The sequence below is a fragment of the Aplysia californica genome, unplaced genomic scaffold (genome assembly GCF_000002075.1).
Source record: "Aplysia californica isolate F4 #8 unplaced genomic scaffold, AplCal3.0 scaffold00029, whole genome shotgun sequence".
Taxonomy (NCBI): Eukaryota; Metazoa; Mollusca; class Gastropoda; order Aplysiida; family Aplysiidae; genus Aplysia; species Aplysia californica.
Window position 1 is genome coordinate 2,132,348 of NW_004797299.1, and position 5,497 is coordinate 2,137,844.

Genomic DNA, 5,497 nt, shown 5'->3' on the forward strand with positions numbered 1-5,497 from the left:
GGGGGGGTCGGTCTTGTTATAATATCACTGAAAAGGCTTCCACTTTTTCTGTATGCATCAGTCTCATTGAGAAAACAAAATTGTGTCCTTTTTTTCTCTCTTCCCTTAAGGCTGAGAAAATCCCCTTTAAAGTTTCATTACTTTCAAACATTTTCACTATGAAAAGTGAGTCATATTATTTTGCTGTCAAATTATACACATTGTATATTTCTCCCTGAAATGATTTCATAATAAATATCACATGTCTCTAGTTTGTCAACCGTAAAGCTATTTTAAGTTCTACATCTTTCTAATTTATTTCTGTTTTGCTATTTTTGTTTTGCTATTTCTGTTTTGCTATTTCTGTTACATTTTCAAATTGCTAAGTAGTATGCTATATAATCTGTTGAAAGACTCATCAGCAGCAACGCAGAAAGAAAATAGATATAGATTATAAATCCGAAACTGCTGCTTTTGAATGGTAATAGCACGTTACTCCTCATCAGCCCAGGGTAACCGTTTCAAAATGACTTAGATATCCGAAAGAAATTACTGAATGACATTAACATTTTCATATGCAACTTTCTCTGGACACTCAAATGGCAATTCATATCACGAAAGTTTTTTTTGTTTTTTTTTTCAATTTGAAGAAAAATGGATCTTCGAAAAATTATTATGCACATAACAATTCAAAACCACTGGTAAAATTGTTTTTCTTTCATGTCATTACGTTGTTAATTTGAGCTAATAATGGTTGATTGTCAACTCTGGTTGAAATAACAGCTTTAAACATAACCGCTTTGTTGACTGACGCCTGGAACCTTTAAAAAACAGTAATCAATTAAAATAGCCGTGTATTTTGATCACACAACGGTATAATGTTGACACTTAAAGTCTATATTAAGTTTACATTTTCAAAAGTCTGAACGATTGACATTTTAATAAAAATACAGGGTGATTAAAAAAGAATTAACAAAATTTATGAAGCGTTTTCTTTTAAATTCTTAAACATCGTTATGAAATGCATCAGTGGTCATTTGAAAGGGGAGTAACTTAACCTTTGAATAAAAAAAGCATGAAATGATTTTATGACACCTCGCTTCACATTTCAAGCATCTTTATGGGATGAGTCAGTGACCATTTGAAAGACGAGTTATCCAGCTTTTGAATAGCTATCAAAGAGGGTGCTGTTGTCGTGTTGTTCATTTATAAAGGATATACCCTTACAGGACAACCATATCTCGATATGCTCCAAAATTGTCTCTTCACATCTAGACAGCAGGTTTGCATTACTTCATTTTCCAACTAGATGGGACACCGCCTAAGTGGCACCGGGTGGTTCGAGCTTTTTAAAATGAAAAAGTGCCCCAAGGTTGGATTGGTCGGTAAGGGACCCAAACCCTTGCTCTCTGTGCTTGGCATTCCAGACTCCAAAACCTAACCATGTGTGTATTGTTTTCGTTGGGGTTTTATTCTTGTGGGGATATGTAAACGATCGCATTTATGTTCCACCGCTACCTACTAACCTCGACGATCTCTTTAGCGTCGATGACAACAGCGATCAACTCAGTGGACCATGATACGCTGAAACACGCCTGGAATGAATTTTTTTTATCGCAATAACGATGCCTGTGCTGCTTGAGGGGGGAGGGGAGGAGGAGGGTGGCCGCATTGAACGTTTGTAAGGCAGGGAAATAAAAGTTGATTGTGAGTAAAATACTTGTGACGTGTCTTGAGTTTTCTATTGCTTTTCCTTAATAAAATATTACGTATTGAGATCAGTCCATACTTTTAAAATTCTATTGTATTATTCTCTTCGCTGTCCTTCCATTCATAAATAATGTGTTTTTTAAACACACCCATCGACACAATTCAGATCATTTAGAGGGTATTATTGACTTCGACCGCGCTTCTCAGGGTCAGCTCTAGCTGAAAGCAATTAGAAAGACCGAGATACTTAATAAAACTTCTCAACACACGGGATTCGCACTCAGATCTTCTGCATTCGCTATCGAAATGCTTAGCCACTACACCAGTAGTACCAGTTTCGCTTTCCTGCAGCGATGGGCGTGTTCATAGTTTTGGGGTTTGTTTGTTTTATTTTCAAGTTTTAAAACCTTTCTTCTGCGTCATATTACTTTGTTTTCCTATTGTGTTATATTTTATAGTCGACACGGATAAAAATAGAGTACGCCCCCCCCCCCCCCTTTCTTAAAATAAAGTATAAGAATAAGCATATTATTATTTCGGGTAGAACGACACGACAAACATAAGTATTTAATGTCGTGGCGTCTACGAAGAGCGGAGACCTCGGATTTACGACCTCTTTTCTTTAACTTCCGCTACGACGTTTGCTGCTTTTGTGTAGAGAGTCGAAAAGCTATTACAGCTGGAAATAATTGAAAATGTTTTGGCTCTTTTTATCATAGCATAGATTTGCATTACGATATCCTAGATTGTGCACTCTCATGTAAATATTGAAATTTCAGTTCACGATGGAGCGCAACATAATTTTGTTCAATTTGGAGCCAGATGAAGGGTGAGTGGAGAAAGGTGCCAAGCGAGACTGGTCTTTGCGCTTCCCAACGGAGTATTAAATTTATAGAGAGGAAAGAGCAGCGGTCATGACGCTGCACTTTCTAGGTTAATAATAATATAATTCAAGTCTATGACCCTTGTCCATTTAGGTGATAGTTTCATTCTTCTGATACTTCTGCAAAACTAAAAATTATGTCATTTTTCTTTGGAAATACTTTTTTTAAACATTGTTTACTCCTGGTTTAGAGGGGAGGGTGGACCATTCGCGAATGAGTTGGAAAGGGGTGGGGGAAAGGGGGTCATGTTATGTTCAGCTGGGCTACTTTACGCACTTAACAAATTCATCCTTTCCTTAAAACAGACACAGAAACTTGCAGTTAGGATAAAAATGCACGTGTCAACAATCGTGCTAAGTTTGACAGGACAAAGCACTGTGTGGTTCCCTAGAGGAAACATGTCAAAACCAAATTCGAGGACCCGCCAACAGAGACAGGCTCAATTCCTGGAGGGAGGGGGGGGGGGTGCGTGGGGTTGCAAAGAAGACTCCGGGATATCGGAGTGCTGGTCATACAGAGGGGGTGAAACCTATAAAACGAACAATTAGAAGCATTCTAGGTTTTTATGAAACAATATTAAAAAGGAAAAAAAAAGACAAATTTTGCTGCTCGTAGTCTCCATAGTTTGTTTATTCAACAAGACCTTAATCAATAAATCATTTTGAAATCCGAAATCTTATTCAAGGGTAGTATATTTAATAAGATTCTTTTTCCTTTAAATATAAGCGTATTTTTACGTCCTCTTTGACGCACTTTAGATCATTTAGATGATTTAGGATCTGGATCGCTGACGACAACATATGATTTAGGATAAGGGCTTTGACTCTTCCTGTCAGAGCCCACGGTGAGCAGGGACACACCCTGGCAGAAAACCCGAGATTCTCGCTAGAAATTCTCCCCACTTGGAAATCGAACCCGGGTCTCGTGCGTACGGCAGCGACGCGCCTCACCGCTACACCACAAACACGGGTCAAGTACAGCTAAATGTTATAGCTGTCTGTTCCTTACTTTGGTGGGTGAGTGTTGGGGGGGGGGAGGGAGAGAGAGAGAGAGAGAGAGAAGGGAGAGAGAGAGAGAGAGAATTACAGTCATCAGGGGGGGGGAGGGAGAGGGGGGTCGAGGGCGGCACTGGTGGATCTTAGTAGTCTCAAGGTACTTATTAGAATGGCGATAAGAGCATAAATGTGAGAAATTTTTGTGAAATGGTATAAGTTTAACGCCCCTATCGACACTGTTAAGTTACTTAAGAGACGGGACTTCCGGGTTTTTAACGTCCATTTCCGAAAGGACCGAGCAGAGTGGGAATTTCGTGTAAAGTGCCTTTCCCAAGGACACAACGTCGGACCGAGCTGAGGCTCAAGCCCCCGATCCCGCAATCTCAACACATGTGAGACCGAGGGGAGGGGGGGGTGGGGGTTACAAATACTTGGAAAAAGTAGGTAGGGAAAGATTACGTTGGTTAAAAAAAAAAGGATTTTAAAATAAGCTGAGGCACTTAAAAGGTCAGTACGGTACATGTCATAAGTAAAGGCATTGCAAAAGAGAAAGCACCGTGTTTTTGCGCCAAGGACACAACTCTGTGTCGGTTACACGAGGTTTAGATGGGTGGTCACTGGGATGTTTCTTTGACCAAGACAATAACCCAGCCACCACCCCCTCCCCAAATGAATGAACAATTTGTTTAAAAAATAAACATAAATAAATAAATAAATAAATAAATAAATAAATAAATAAATAAATAAATAAATAAATAAATAAATAAACAAATAAACAAATAAATAAATAAAACAAAGCAGCACATTACCCAGTACCGACCAATATGGCACGTTTGTAAAATTGTTCTGCGTTGCTATAAAGTTGCGTAACTGTTTTTCTTAGTATTATTATATCTATAACTTCTATAACGCACGTATTTGGGTTGAATATTTGTTTGTCATTGTACCCTAGATTGTACCTCGAGAATATCTTAGATAAATTTTTCTTTTTTGTTTATTCGTTTCATTTTTAATTATCGTGTATCGCTTCAGACAGCCTCTTTATATTAAACTAAAATCACCAGGTTTGGGTGATGAATTTATGTACCTTTTTAGTAAGAAGTAAGAAGACCATTTCACCAGAAACCATAACAACACAAGGGGGGAACGACAAAACAGGAGCACGACGACACTTTATTTTACGAAACAATAGTCAAACAATAAGAAATAAAAAGAATTTAACATCAGAACTTTGTATTTCTTAACTTACGTTTTGAAACTTGTGCTTCACAGTAAAAATCTTACATGTCCTCTGTACATCGACTGTGTTCGAGGGCAACTTTCTAAAAGTCTCCAACTCAGGTTTAAAAGCAGTGTCATGCACACAGCTTATAAAGCGGCAAATACTCCATCAATTTGCATGAACCTCAGTTTACAAAAAACTGCGTATTTCATACGAAAATCTTTACCCTTTTTTTTCACCCTTAAGATGTTTTAGGGGATGATACAAATCAGAAAAAACCAGCAGTGATCAATGATTTGGTTAGATTAAGAGTCGATCAAATAAGAGACCATAGTTTGGGTGGGTCACTATTTGAAATTATGAAATAGTTGTATTTAAAGCCTCAAAATTTAAATTGTGTGTCATTTTTTTGGCTTCAAACACAATTAATTTGGGAGAATGAGACAAACGAAATGACAACAAATCTCAAGAAATAAAAGTGATTACCGGTGTTCGTTTTTAATCAGGTCCGTAAGCCAAGTTCGTAAACTCTCGATTCACCTGTTACTTGACTACCTTTTTCCTGGTGCCCCATCAAGTTGTGACCACTACTTTGCCTGCAGAAATCCTAAACGAATGAGTCCGCCGCCAAATCTGTTGGCGAGTGGCAACTGTGGCGTCTATTTATCTCAGAACAGCGGAGAGCAGCAGGCAGCGGGCTGGCACCC

The 5,497-nt window shown here is 38.3% G+C and overlaps 1 long non-coding RNA gene across 1 annotated transcript in view; it reads right to left on the reverse strand.

The window, feature by feature from the left end:
• LOC106014022 overlaps window positions 1-5,497 on the reverse strand; it is a 41,357-nt gene extending 35,860 nt beyond the window's left edge. The window contains exon 1 of the long non-coding RNA XR_001185503.2: window positions 5,277-5,497. This is a non-coding gene — a long non-coding RNA (uncharacterized LOC106014022). The remainder of the gene's footprint in view (window positions 1-5,276) is intronic.